At 41.0% G+C, this 15917-nt stretch overlaps 1 protein-coding gene across 4 annotated transcripts in view; it reads right to left on the bottom strand.

Moving 5' to 3' along the window:
- LOC141201137 (retinol dehydrogenase 7-like) overlaps window positions 1–15563 on the bottom strand; it is a 96479-nt gene extending 80916 nt beyond the window's left edge. Inside the window, exon 1 of one of the 4 annotated variants that reach the window (XM_073663356.1) lies at window positions 15460–15563. The gene's annotated coding sequence lies outside the window, so the exon portion shown is untranslated. Of the gene's footprint in view, window positions 1–12997; window positions 13129–15459 lie in introns of those variants that run through there. The other 3 variants (XM_073663357.1, XM_073663354.1, XM_073663355.1) reach the window with 3 other exon arrangements.
- Between the last annotated feature and the right edge of the window lie 354 nt (window positions 15564–15917).

The raw sequence follows: 15917 nt of genomic DNA, 5'->3' as shown, positions 1-15917 counted from the left end.
TGGTTTCGTTTTTGCACATTTTATTGTGAGTCCGTAAAAGTGGCGTAATACCTCTGACAACGTTGTTGACAGCAGTGACCTGGGAGTCAGAAATGCTTCCAGGAGTCATCCCAATGCTGTTCCCATGTCATTTGAGCACTGTTCCCATCGATTTGGACAAGTTTTAGGCTATCTGCAGACCGCCGGGGGGAGCCGCCAGAAAAATGCTCGAGTTTCCCATAGACTTACATTGGGCTCATTACTCCATCCAAGCACTCGAGCAATCCAATTTTCTTGACTCAAACAACGAGTACCCGAGCATTTTAGTGCTCGTTCATCACTAGTGTTTAAACTTATTCACACTTAGTTGCTAACCGTTACCATATCTATAAGGCCATTGCCTAAAACCATGGTCATCAGATGCGATCCTATATTACTGCGGTAAAAATCCTGACATTTTTGGGAACGTGACAAATATTCTACTCCATTTAAAATGAGCAAGGCACGTGGAAAAGGATGGGGAAGTGAACGTGATGGTGCACGCAGAGGCCGAGGCCATGGGCAAGCTGAAATTGTGCCTGCTGAAGGAGTACAACAAGCACTCACATCATGTCAGCCTACCTTCCTACTTTCCTGTCCCACTTTCTAGGGTGTCGCAGAACACCACTCTTGAAGCCAGAGCAGTGTGAAAAGGTTGTTGGTTAGATAGCAGATAAAGCTTCCAGTCTGTTTGCCGCCACTACCATCACCACCCTGTCTTCCACACGGTCCAGTCTCAGTAGCCATGAGTCTGGACCACATATTCCTCATCCTGATCCTCCTTCCTCACACCATGCCGAGTGCCTATAGGCAAATGATCTCACACTTGGACTCTCCGAACAGCTGTTCACATTTCCATTTATAGATTAGGGCCTCTCGCTCGGTCTGCTTCAAGCGCAGATCACATGTAGAAATATCCATGCTCACACGAAGGTGACGATGTGAAACTGTCACAAGAGGTGGATGATGATGATGAGATACAATTGCCAGCAAGTCAGGGGGGGGGCCCAGGGTGCATACGTGGAAGATGAGGTGGTGGAGGAAGAAGTCACTGACCCAACCTGGCAAGGTGACTTGCATAGCAAAGACAGCAGCATAGTGGGGGAAGGAGACGTAGCACCACAACAGGCAGGAACAAGCAGTGGGGTGGCCACAGACACGAGGTGGGCAACTGTTCCGCAGAACACCAAAACGACAGAAGTTGCCAGTACAACTGTTAGGTCTTCCAGAGTCTGGCTCTTTTTTAAAGACTGTCCAGTTAATCCCAAAAAGGCCATTTGCAACATCTGCCATGCCAGCATAAGCAGGGGCAGCAAAACTACCAGCCTGACCAACACCAGCATGCTCAGGCACATGACAGGAAAGCACCCGACTAGTTGGGCCGAACACCAGGGTACAGAAACAATGTTTGTGAGTGACACCACTGCCTGATTTGCTGTTTTGCATGCACGCCAATCCCTTGTCCATGGTGCAGGTGAAGATGCCTCCTACCCTGCACCTGTCATGGCACACTTGCAACCACCACCATCAGCAACTACTTCCACATACTTGTCCCAGCGCAGCATTCAATTGTCCCTACCCCAGTCCTTTGAATGCAAGCGTAAATACACAGCAAACCACCCAGAGTCCACAATACTAAACTGCCACATTTCTCGATTGCAGGAAAAATAAGGGAGTAATTCCAGCTTCTGAAGTGCAGCAGACAAAACTTTATTCCATAAAAACCGATTCCATGGTTAAAACAAGATTAGCTTATGTGTTTCGAACGCTCCAACCTGCGTTCTTTTTCAAAGCCTTTGGCGAGTTGTTCATCTATTCCATGCTTTGGGACACCTGAGTCAGGGTGAGCTGGTGTTTTCTTTTTTTTGTGCATTTCTTGACTGCTTGCACTGGAAATGTTGCCTTTTAGGCTCGTGGAGATGGAAGCTTTCAGCAACCTTATGGCGGTGGCCGTCCCTCAGTACTTCTTCCCCAGCTGCCACTATTTCTCCCAGTGTGCACTTGAGCATTTTACTGCTCACTCATCACTAGTGGTAATATGTGGTCTGGTCATGGTTTGGCGGTTTTTGCTCCGTGTATGTGGTATTATCGGCATATCAGTCTAGGATATATAGAGTATAGTGGATTTTGTTGTGTATGGGGGTCACCTTTTCTTTCTGATATCAATAGGGAGAAGATTCTATTGCAATTAGAGATTACCATATTTTTTGGACCATAAGGCGCACTTTTTTCCCCAAAATTTTGGAGGGAAAAGGGGATGTGTCTTATGGTCCGAATGTACCGTTTTTGTGATGGGGGCGGCTGGGGCTGCAGCAGCAGAGGCGGCGAGAGCTGCGGCAGCGGAGGAGGTGTGGCAGCCGGGGCGGCGATGGAGAGGTGTTACCTAGTGTGCGCCACCATGAATTCACTATGGCCACGCTAGACATCAGGAGGTGGGCGGTCTCCCATCCAGATCACGCGCTGCAATGACGTTACTAAGAGGCAGGGCCGGGGCAACACAGAACAGCGCGCAGTCATCCCCGGCCCTGCCTCTTAGTAACGTCATTGCAGCGCGTGATCTGGATGGGAGACCGCCCACCTCCTGATGTCTAGCGTGGCCATAGTGAATTCATGGTGGCTCCCACTGGGTAACACCTCTCCATCGCTGCCCCACCTGCCACAGCCCCCTATGCAGCCACAGCCCCCTCCGCAGCTACAGCTCCCTCCGCTGCCACAGCCCCCTCCGCAGCCACAGCCCACTCCGCAACCCGGCCGCCTCCACTGCCACAGTCCCCAGCCAGTGTGACCCCCACTCCCTGCCTATCCATAATGAGAGGCAAGAATTATAAGGTAGAAGTAAAGTATAAAGTGAAAAAGCCCATGGCATTAAATACTGTACCACTCCTGTGGTGAACTATAACTCCCAGCATGACATACAGTGGGTACAGAAAGTATTCAGACCCTTATAAATTTTTCACTCTTTGTTTCATTGCAGCCATTTGGTAAATTCTAAAGAGTTCATTTTTTTCTCATTAAAGTAGACTGTGCACCCCATCTTGACTGGAAGAGAACAGAAATGTAGACATTTTTGCAAATTTATTAAAAAAGAAAAACTTTTAGCAAAGATACACTTATACACTTACAGGGTTTCTCTGGTAAAAACAAGTAATCATCTATCCACAGGATAAGCTATAACTTTTTGTTGCTGGTACCCGCACCGATTGGCAGAATGTGGAACTTTTATTCTTATTTGAATGGAGCTGCATATTTGACTCAACCACTAATCCTCTCATTCCCTAAGGAGCTGTGTGTGCTGCACTTGGCTTTTTCTGGAGGTCCCAAAGAGGATGAATGAAGCTGTGGTCAGACATATAACCTGCTGCTCCATTTTAAAATTGAGTTAAAAGTGCCCTGTCAGAGATAAAAGTTTTCCATTCTTCCAATCGGTGCAGTTTGCAATGGTTGGATTCAAGTCGATCAGTATGTTGTCACTGATCAGTGGATCCTATGGATCGGTGATAACTTGTTTTCACCAAAGAATCCATTTAAGGCCACATTTACATGTTAAGTATTTGGTCAGTATTGTACATCAGTATTTGTAAATCAAAACCAGGAGCCAAAACCAGGAGTGGAACAATCAGATGAAAAGTTTAATAGAAACACGTCACCACTTCTGCATTTTTCACCCCTTCCTGGTTTTGGCTTACAAATACTGAGGTAAAATACTGACCAAATTCTGAACATGTGAATATGGCCTAATGCAAACTACCATAATTGTACATCACAGTTATGGTGTCTGCACATTAGAAGCGCAAGAGCAACTTTTATTTTACAGTCGACACTCTACCATAAAGGGCATAACGTCTAAAAGATAATTGCATATAGTTGTAGTGTGGGCCCCTAGAGTCAATTCCGCCAATTCCTGCCTCAGCCAATAATCATTCTCGCATTTTAGTTTTTTCCTTCTTTTCTTCCAGTAGCCTTAGCTTTTATACATTTATATTGACATAGCTGTATTACATTGATGACTATGGGCTGTGCATTATACTTAATGGATGACTGTGGGGTGCATTATGCTTTATGGATGACTATTGGGTTTCATTATATTTTATGGATAACTATGGTGCAAATTATACTTTATGGATGACTGTGGTGCATTATGCTTTATGGATGATTATGGGGTTGCATTATACTTTATGGATGACTATGGTGTGCATTATACTTTATGGATAATTATGGAGTTGTTTTATAGTAAATGGATGACTGTGGACTGTGCATTATACTTTATAGATGACTATGGGCCGTGCATTATACTTTATGGATGACTATGGGATTGTATTATACTTTATGGATGACTTTTATGTGCATTATACTTTATGGATTACTATGGGCTGTGTATTATACTTTATGGATGAATATGGGGTGCATTATAGTACATGGATGACTATGGGCTGAGCATTATACTTTACAGATGACTATGGGCTGTGTATTATACTTTACAGATGACTATGGGTTGTGAATTATAATTTTATGGAGGACTTATGACTGTGTATTATACTTTATGGATGATTATTGGGTACGTTATACTTTATGAATGACTATGGGGTGTGCATTATACTTTATGGATGATTATGTCGTGCATTACACTTTATGGACGAATATGGGTTCATTAAATTTTATGGATGACTATGGAGTGGGTTATACTTTAGGGTTGACTATGGGGTGCATTATACTTTATGGTTGACTATGGGGTTGCATTAAACTTTCTGAATGACTGGGGGTGCATTCTACTTTATGGATGACTATGGGCTGTGCATTTTACTTCATGGATGACTATGGGGTGCATTATACTTTATGGATGACTATGGGGGTACATGATACATTTTGGATGACTATGTGCTGTGCATTATACTACATGGATGACTATGGGCTGTGCATTATACTACTTGGATGACTATGGTCTGTGCAGTATATTATATAGAGGTCTATGTGATGCATTATACTATATGGAAGACTATGGGGGTGACTTATACTTTTGCTATGGAGCCCCATGACTTCTATGTACACCCCTGGTGAGTATAATGGTTTAGCAGCAGCAAAACGGGGGACATATACCAAGATGAGGGATATATATATACCAGGATGGGGCCAGGATGAGGAACATATATACCACGATGGAGGGCGTATATATATGGACGGTCCCATCAGACTCTAGTTATGCCACTGCCTCAGGGGCTCTACAAAAGCGATACGGTGTCTGCAATCCGTTCCAGCCAAATTTACACTCCAAATATCAAATAGTCCTTCTTCCCTTCTGAGCCTGACTGTGCACTCAAACATCAGTTCTTGACCACATTCAGGATATTGCAATATTTGGGAGAAATTGAATAATACATTTTAGGGTTTATTTTCAACAATTACCCTTTGTGAGAATGAAAAATTTGCAGCTAAAGCAATGTTTTAGTGTAAACAATATCATTTTTCCATTCCACTTTTCCTTTAATTCTGTGAACTCTATTCCAGTCCCCTCTTGGAGTAATGATATGTACACTGCTCAAAAAAATAAAGGGAACACTTAAACAGCAGAATATAACTCCAAGTAAATCAAACTTCTGTGAAATCAAACTATCCACTTAGGAAGCAACACTGATTGCCAATCAATTTCACATGCTGTTGTGCAAATGGAATAGAAAATAGATGGAAATTATTGGCAATTATCAAGACACCCTCAATAAAGGAGTGGTTCTGCAGGTGGGGACCACAGACCACATCTCAGTACCAATGCTTTCTGGCTGATGTTTTGGTCACTTTTGAATGTTGGTTGTGCTTTCACACTCGTGGTACCAAGAGACGGACTCTACAACCCACAGAAGTTGCTCAGGTAGTGCAGCTCATCCAAGATGGCACATCAATGCATGCTGTGGCAAGAAGGTTTGCTGTGTCTGTCAGAGTAGTATCCAGAGGCTGGCGGCGCTACCAGGAGACAGGCCAGTACACCAGGAGACGTGGAGGGGGCCGTAGGAGGGCAACAACCCAGCAGCAGGACCGCTACCTCCGCCTTTGTGCAAGGAGGAACAGGAGGAGCACTGCCAGAGCCCTGCAAAATAACCTCCAGCAGGCCACAAATGTGCATGTGTCTGCACAAACGGTTAGAAACCGACTCCATGAGGGTGGTATGAGGGCCCGATGTCCACAGATGGGGGTTTTGCTCACAGCCCAACACCGTGCAAGATGCTTGGCATTTGCCACAGAACGCCAGGATTGGCAAAGTCGCCACTGGTGCCTTGTGCTCTTTACAGATGAAAGCAGGTTCACACTGAGCACATGTGACAGACGTGAGTCTGGAGACGTCATGGAGAGCGATCTGCTGCCTGCAACATCCTTCAGCATGACCGATTTGGCAGTGGGACAGTAATGGTGTGGGGTGGCATTTCTTTGGAGGGCTGCACAGTCCTCCATGTGCTCGCCAGAGGTAGCATGACTGCCATTAGGTAACGAGATGAGATCCTCAGACCATATGCTGGTGCGGTTGGCCTTGGGTTCCTCCTAATGCAGGACAATGCCAGACCTCATGTGGCTGGAGTGTGTCAGCAGTTCCTGCAAGATGAAGGCATTGAAGCTATGGACTATTCCCCAGGCCTGAATCCGATTGAGCACATCTGGGACATCATGTCTCACTCCATCCACCAACGTCACATTGCACCACAGGCTGTCCAGGAGTTGGCGGATGCTTTAGTCCAGGTCTGGGAGGAGATCCCACAGGAGACCATCCGCAACCTCATCAGGAGCATGGCCAGGCATTGTAGGGAGGTCATACAGGCACGTGGAGGCCACACACAATACTGAGCCTTATTTTGACTTGTTTTAAGGACATTACATCTAAGTTGGATCAGCCTGTAGTGTGTTTTTCCACTTTCATTTTGGGGGTGACTCCAAATCCAGGCCTCCATTGGTTAATAACTTGATTTCCATTGATGATTTTGTGTGATTTTGTTGTTAGCACATTCAACTTTGTACAGAACAAAGTATTCAATGAGAATATTTCATTCATTCAGATCTAGGATGTGTTATTTGAGTTTTCCCTTTATTTTTTTCAACAGTGTACATCAGTTAAAAAGTTGAATATTTTGAGATATTTTTCAAAATGTGTGACCTTTTGAGATAAAAAACAACCAAGGGCAGAAGAAAAAAAACGTTTTCAAAACTCATTAATTCACATTTTGATGAATTTGCGCAAAAAATGGAAAGCGACAACCACAGGTTAGGAAAGAAAAGTGACTTCAAAGAAGTGCAAATAATGAATTGGTTAAAGCAGGAAGGTGTTAAACATTATGAGCCCATAATATTTAACCCTTTCCTGCTTCAGCCAATAATCATTCTCGCACTTTAGTTTTTTTACTTCTTTTCTTCCAGGAGCCTTAACTTTTATACATTTACATTGACATAGCTGTATGAGGACTTATTTTTGTGGTATGAATTATAGTTTTGATTGAAACCTTTTATTTTACTATGCTGTATATCAGGAAACTGGAAAAAATTTCAAGTGCTGTGAAATTGCGGAAAAAAAAACACAATTCTGCCACTGTTTTTTTCTTTTCTTTTCTTCATTGTAAAAATGCCAAGGCAATATGATTCTCCAGGTAAGTACTACTTTGAGTATGAAAACCTTTTTTACTGGTGAAAAAAAATCAGACATTTGTTAAAAAAAAAAAAAAGTTAAATAAATAAGAAAAAAATTGGTTTGTGTGGCTGTTGTTTGAGACCTGTGCCTTTTTTTATTTTTTCTGCTTATTGAGCTGTGTTAGCACTTGCTTTTGTATAACGAGCTGTTATTTTCAGTGATATCATTTTGGGGCACATACAATGGGCCCTATTCAACAAAACTGGCATGAACAGCATGGCTCAGGTACTGGAGTGAGATTTCTAGCACAGGAAACGCCACAGCTTATCATAAATTAGACAAGTTATGGCGTCCTGCCCCATACCGCCCCAGCTCAGCCCCCTCTGTTGGAGCTGAGAAAAAATAGCATGAGAACACCAAAAGTCACAAAATATTGGCACAACTCCAAGTAAGGCTGTGTGCCCACGATGCGTTTTTTAAGCGCTTCCACAGCGGCTATTCAGCTGCAGAAACACTTAAAAAAGGCATGGTAGAAGGTCTGCCATGTTCCCCAATGATAATACGCATGTGCTGTGCACATGCTGCGAAAATTTCCACTGCTGATTATCATTGCGGAAAAATACACAGCACTACCAATTATTTTGCAGAAGTTCGGCGTTTTTGCCGCCATTGACTTGCATTGGAACGCTTGGATTACGCATCACTGCATCTGTACATGTGGATGACATGCGTTTCAATGTGCGGATGGTACCCGGGTTTGGAGAAGAGGATACTCTCCTCCAGACCCGGGTACCATAGTACCTGTAAAAAAAAATAATAAAATAAAAAATATACATTATACTTACTTTCTGATGGCCCCCGGTGTCTTTGTCTTGGCTTGCCGGCAGATCGCGGAGGACTGAAGTACCTGCCATGACGACATTTAGTCATGTGACGGGTCACGCGACCGCTGACGTCGGCAGGTCCTTTAGTGTACCGCATGCTGCCGGCAAGCCAAGACGCATCGGATAAAGACTCCGGGGGCCATCAGAAGGTAAGTATAATATTTATTTTTTATTTTTTACAATTCTTTTGGTCACACTATATAAATCCATGCCCGGTTGCATGGATTTATATAGTGTGACCAAGTTGGCAAGGACTTTCCAAGTGATGCTAAAATTGCTTGGAAAGCGCTTGTCAACCCGCATGCGGAAATGCATGTGAAGAACTTCCGCTTGTCCCTGGCAGGAAAAACGCATGTACAATCCGCATGTACAATCCGCATGCGTTTTTTCTGCCAGGGAGATGCAGAAACGCTCAGGAAAAAATCCGGGGCATTTCCGCATCGTGAGCACATAGCCTTACACCTAACTTTTGTGACTTTTCAAAGCATTGCACCATATTGATTTTTTGTGTTTCACTGCCATCAACATACCGGTTAAATAATTTTAGATATTTACAGATTAAACTTTGACAGATGCAGTGATACTAAACCTGCTTATTTTTTTAAACCTTGTTTAATGTCCTAATATTTATTTGTGGAAATTAAAGGGTGATACGAACTTTCAAGTTTTCTAAAAAATTTTTTACTTTTTCTTTGTCTCATTGGGAACTTCAACCTGCCTGATCATTAGTTTTGTATACTGTAATAGAACTGTAGCCTGGCTTCACAGGAATTCCTACATGACAAGCATGGATGGGGCTTAATGTCATGGCTACCCATCAGCAGACTGTGATCACATCGGAATATTGCACTCCCATTCGTTGTTTTTAGGAGCAGATATTGGCTATGTAACAGCAAGGAACATAAAGGTGTTAAAATGTACTATACATTTCAATTGACTTCTCAGGATAAGATGTCATTTGTGGGTAAATGGGGAAATAATACTGTTTCTGGCCATGATAATACTTTAATCCTGCATTTTTCTTCGACTTAGACTTTTATAGGCAGTAGCTGTTACCTGTTCCCTCAGTAAACATACAGTAGCTATGAAGACAGATCTGTGATGTGTTTGAGAGTGAACGATGAGTACATAAACTGGGTAGGAGGAGAGAAGTGACTGATTAAGAGACATATTTCTCTAATAAGAGACATAACAGTTTTCTATATTTGCTTGTAATTTGCCCCTTTGAATAAAATTGAAAAGATAGTTATTCCTTAAGGCCTCATCTTTTTAGAAATTTAGACCATTTTATTGAGAGACTAAAGAAAAAAGTGCCCAAATAAATACCATATTTTAACTTAAAAAGGGAAAAACCATGGAAAAAGTTTGCTAATCCATAACATTCAGAAAAGAAATTTCAACCTAAAAAAACCCTGAACAACCCCTCCCCCTTCTTTTACAGCAGTTTTTAGCAATGATCTAACTCTATGCTTGATTGAATTTGCTAAAGTCAGCATATCACTAGATTTTACGATTTGTGGATATACAGTATTTAACCAATTAGAAAGCGCTATTGGGCCAAATCAAGTTATCCCCAGAATTCTGTTGTAAAACTGTTGGAAAAAAACAAACATTTTTTGTGCAACTCATGGTTGAACGTAAATGTTGCTACTTTTGGCATTTTTATGCCAATTCTGAGGACAGCTACTCCAACTTTTTGAAAAGTGGGAAAGGTTTCATTAAAGGGTGCTTGGTCTAGTGCAGCCAGCAAATTAATCATAATCTACTCCTCAAAAGTCTAAATTACGACAGAAACGTACTCCCTGTGTATTAAGCATTAGCATGACCACAGAAAGTGATAACATCCAGAACTTCCTGACCAGAATTATAATTAATGCAGGAAACTGTCTGGATACTCCAAGCTGTGACATCATGCTCCGCCATGCTCCCATCCTGCCCCAGCACGACCCATTTTTGCAGAGATGGGAGAAACTGGCATAAAAATGCAAGAAGTCACAAACTGACTGCAGACCTGCAAATGATGACAGCGTGTAATGTGTACACTGTCCAAATTACCCTCTATCACAGTCACGTGACCACAAGTATGTGATTTACAGTTAGGTCCATATATATTTGGACAGAGGCAACATTTTTCTAATTTTGGTTCTAGACATTACCACAATATGAATTTTAAACAAAACAATTCAGATGCAGTTGAAGTTCAGACTTTCAGCTTTCATTTGAGGGTATCCACATTAAAATTGGATGAAGGATTTAGGAGTTTCAGCTCCTTAACATGTGCCACCCTGTTTTTAAAGGGACCAAAAGTAATTGGACAGATTAAATAATTGTAAATAAAATGTTCATTTCTAGTACTTGGTTGAAAACCCTTTGTTGGCAATGACTGCCTGAAGTCTTGAACTCATGGACATCACCAGACGCTGTGTTTCCTCCTTTTTGATGCTCTACCAGGCCTTCACTGCGGTGGTTTTCAGTTGCTGTATGTTTGTGGGCGTTTCTGTCTGAAGTTTAGTCTTTAACAAGTGAAATGCATGCTCAATTGGGTTGAGAACAGGTGACTGACTTGGCCATTCAAGAATATTCCACTTCTTTGCTTTAATAAACTCCTGGGTTGCTTTGGCTTTATGTTTTGGCTCATTGTCCATCTGTAGTCTGAAACGACGACCAATCTGTTTGGCTGCATTTGGCTAGATCTGAGCACACAGTATGGCTCTGAATACATCAGAATTTATTCGGCTGCTTCTGTCCTGTGTCACATCATCAATAAACACTAGTGATCCAGTGCCACTGGCAGCCATGCATGCCCAAGCCATCACACTGCCTCCACCGTGTTTTACTGATGATGTGGTATGCTTTGGATCATGAGCTGTACCACGCCTTTGCCATACTTTTCTCTTTCCATCATTCTGGTAGAGGTTGATCTTGGATTCATCTGTCCAAAAAATGTTCTTCCAGAACTGTGCTGGCTTTTTAGATGTTTTTTAGCAAAGTCCAGTCTAGCCTTTTTATTCTTGATGCTTATGAGTGGCTTGCACCGTGCAGTGAACCCTCTGTATTTACTTTCCTGCAGTCTTCTCTTTATGGTAGATTTGGATATTGATACGCCTACCTCCTGGAGAGTGTTGTTCACTTGGTTGGCTGTTGTGAAGGGGTTTCTCATCACCATGGAAATTATTCTGCGATCATCCACCAGTGTTGTCTTCCGTGGGCGCCCAGGTCTTTTTGCATTGATGAGTTCACCAGTGCTTTCTTTCTTTCTCAGGATGTACCAAACTGTAGATTTTGCCACTCCTAATATTGTAGCAATTTCTCGGATGGTTTTTTTCTGTTTTTGCGGCTTAAGGATGGCTTGTTTCACCTGCATGGAGAGCTCCTTTGACCGCATGTTTACTTCACAGCAAAACCGTCCAAATGCAAGCACCACACCTCAAATCAACTCGAGGCCTTTTATCTGCTTAATTGAGAATGACATAACGAAGGGATTGCCCTCACCTGTCCATGAAATAGCCTTGGAGTCAATTGTCCAATTACTTTTGGTCCCTTTAAAAACAGGGTGGCACATGTTAAGGAGCTGAAACTCCTAAACCCTTCATCCAATTTTAATGTGGATACCCTCAAATGAAAGCTGAAAGTCCTGAACTTCAACTGCATCTGAATTGTTTTGTTTAAAATTCATTGTGGTAATGTCTAGAACCAAAATTAGAAAAATGTTGTCTCTGTCCAAATATATATGGACCTAACTGTATATAGTTGCTATCAATTAGATTCTCTTCTGCTTCTCTCAATAGCACTATTGAATAAGGTGGATGGGGATCTAGTAGCCACATGACTGCAGCAATGCAAATCGCATACTGGCAATTACATGACTGTTCAATCTCGCTGGAAATAGAGGACAATCCTGACAGCATGTTCATTGCACACTGTCACGGTTCAACAATTTGCAGTCATATAAAGTGAATGCAGAAATTTCTGCTGACCCCGAAATTTGCTGTAAGGCCAGGTTCACATGAGTGTAAAAAAAAAAAAATCTTTCAATATTTCATCCAGAAAAGTCGGATTAATTTGTATCACTTGATATCCGTGTGCAATCTGTTTTGTTACAGCAGCAATTTTTAATAATTTAAAAGACCATTTACAATTCCCTTTGTTAAAGAATTGTAATGTATTCATAGAAAACAGATGCTTTACATATTGCATCCGATTTTTTTTCCGCACCCGTAGACTTGAATGGGTGAGTCTCATCTGATTACAAAAGAAACTAGTGCATGCTGTGATTTTTTATTTTTTTTTCACATGCTGATTTGGTCAGTGAAAAAAATCGCTCGTCTCCCTTCCGCCATTGATAACATTGGTCTGAGTGCTGTACGTTCTTTTTACGGACAGAACTCAGACAAAAAAATACGGTCATGTGAATGCCCCCTTAAGGTAAAAGACTTTCTCAGCTTCGATCCCATCATATATTTCCTTAATAACTATTTAAATGATAGATTTTTACCTGTAAATGGTAATCAGTCCTATTGAGAGCTCCGAGATTTGCCTGAGCAGAAACTCTTGGAATAAATGCATCAGGTCTCCTATTCCTGGATGTATTTTACTGCTATTGAGTCAGTCTGGGCTGAGAGCTCCAGATGTGTCTTGGATGTCAATGATGAATAGGAATGTAATTCCAATCAGAGTGGTTGGCAAAGGTGCATAACAGCTTATAAGAAAACAAAGATCTTTTGTGCTAGAAAGAAATGCCTTTGAATAAGAAACAGGGAAACATAGGGTCAGAATGCCAACTTCATTTTAAATGAATGCGCAGTTCAAATCTAAACATCTATAAGGTAGACTATAAGGTTAGATCTATATGCCATAACAGTGCATCGAACACCTCATCGTCTGGTAATATTTTATATCCTACCACCAATATGTTTATAATCTTATTGCTTATATTTTCCATTGTATGATTTTGTAAGATCTTATGTTTTCCAGTATGAGAGTAGGTAAAAAAATCAGTCTATTATTTTAAATCACTAGATTTTTCTAAAGCTACGAAAGTAAAATAGGTCAGGTAAAGTAATATATTTTGCCCTCGATGTTTAATTGAACATTAGAGAAGTAGGATTTTTCCTGAAGGGATTAGTATACGTACTAATGTGTGATTATATATTAGGAAGAGCTGCACATTATGGTCCCGATTCATCAAGATTGGTGTTTTGCACACTTGTCTTAATAAAGGGTGCACTGGAGTAAGATGTTCCAAATTTATTAAGAGATGTGTACATCTAAATGAATTTGGAGCATTTTCAGGTGGCTTGTGCTAGTGTAAGAAACATACTCCAGGCTGGAACTGGTGCACATCTCTGTCATAATTTACGCCACTTTTCTCATGCTTCTTTTTCAAAAAGTTGGTGGAGCTCTCTGGGACTAGAAAAAAAAAAGTCAAAAGCTGCAAAATTTTTGCTCAGCTAGAAGTTATGACACAAAATTTAACAACATTTCAAACAGTTTTACATTAAAATGCTGTTGAAAACTGATGAATTGGGGTTTATATGTTGAAGGATATTATGTTATAATTGTGCTAAAATCATGTTATCAAGCCTTTCAGAAAACCTAATTTGTTAGATATTATGTCCAATAATAATGATATGATATTTCAAGCATACTGTCCCGATACTGTAGCATGATTTCCCGGGGCAAATGGCTCCTTCCCTGTTCCCCACGCTAGGAGGACCCTAGTCTATCCCTGTTCCCCAGATTACCCATGATGGTGGATATGCTGGCGTCTCGTACCTTGTTATGCTCCTATATGCACTCGGGGAGGTATGGAATAGAAGTGAATAGGATAACACAAACCTGACAGACAGGGGAAACAGACAGGGATAAAAGAAAACTACAATTATACAAATACACTCACCAAACAACCGAGTGGAAATCAAGGGAACAGTAGGAGGGGTAAACCAAACGGGAGAGGATTAGGATAAACACACACGCAGATATCTTCTGCAAACTACACAAACTGTTTCCAAACTAGTTTACACTTTACTGTGTTTAATTCAAACTCTGCCTTCACCACCAAACTAGAAAGTTATAACTATCACCAGCAATTCCCTAGTACAAGAGATGAGCATATACACCCGAAAGAAGTGGCAAATAAAGAACAGATGAGATAATTCAGGACGGAGAGCTCCAGGAGATAGAGAGAACTGATTAACCCTTGCAATAACCAAGCAAGGAAAACCTACACTGTTAATTGGAAGGTGAAGCCGATCTAAAATGTGCAGGGGTTGTGTAACCAGATGCCGAAATCTTCTTGCCCCTCTCTTGTCACGGTATCCTCGTGACATATACAATACAATACATTCTGGTAACCTTAGTGCTTACTTAACATTTCTTGTTCTTTCACAACCAGAGGGAATACTTGCGGTTCCTCTACTCCAATGATCAATCTAAACATACTCATATGTGCAAAAGATACCTTTAGGCCCTCTGAAGTGACTGAAATGCCTAGGTACAGCCGCAGCCTCTACACACATTATAGTTATGGATCGTAAACACAATGTATATAAAAACACTAACAAAAAACAACAACATGTTCACTCGTTGTACAGACTTTGGGCATGCTAATCTACGGTAAATTTACCCATTTAGCATTTGGTTCTCCATGTCTTTTAAGGTCTCACTAACTCATTCTACATGTATTGATATGGAGCATAAACTACTTTATATAATTGATTTATTTCTAAATTACTACCGTTAGACTTCTTGGATATTTACTATATGTTATGTAATATATAACAATGGCAGCAAAAAAAAGTTAAGAAAAAACTTAATTGTAGCCAAAAAAGCCATCATGCTGTTGTTTATTGTATGCTTGTAAGCTTAACTCTATCTTATAACTCGTTTGTATACCATTCTGAATCTAAATATCCTAAAAATCCTAAGATTGAAATCTTAAATCATAATGCTGCATACCTTTTGGGAAATACAATTTTCCTCCTATTTTCAGTCTCAACTACTGTACTCCAGAGTGTGTAAGATCTGATGTTGTGCTGTGATGGTCTAACTCACATTGCCAAACCTTAGCTATGCAACTGTGCTTATATCAGTTAAAAGTAATGGAAAATTGCATACATTTAATAGTGAAGCAATGAAAGGAAACATGTTTTAGAAGGGAAATGCTAAAACAGGAGGTCAAACTTTGCAAGCATTTGTTAACTTCACTCAAGGGAAACACAAGGAAGTACTTCTTCCCGAAAAGGGTGTTGTGTTCACGGAATGCCTTACTAAGAGGGGTGGTAAAAGAGAATATGTTCTTGTTATGTTCAGAAAAAAATACTATTTTAAACAGCATATGCAGATTGAATGGTCTGTATGTTCTTATTTTTGTTTCCCACTTAACTCATTCTAGTTTATTCTATGTGAATTATAAC

This window comes from Phyllobates terribilis, unplaced genomic scaffold (assembly GCF_046119375.1).
Source record: "Phyllobates terribilis strain yellow unplaced genomic scaffold, ASM4611937v1 Scaffold_2__4_contigs__length_985480577, whole genome shotgun sequence".
NCBI lineage: Eukaryota > Metazoa > Chordata > Amphibia > Anura > Dendrobatidae > Phyllobates > Phyllobates terribilis.
Note: the sequence above shows the minus strand (reverse complement) of the source record. Positions and strands in the feature narration are given on the sequence as shown.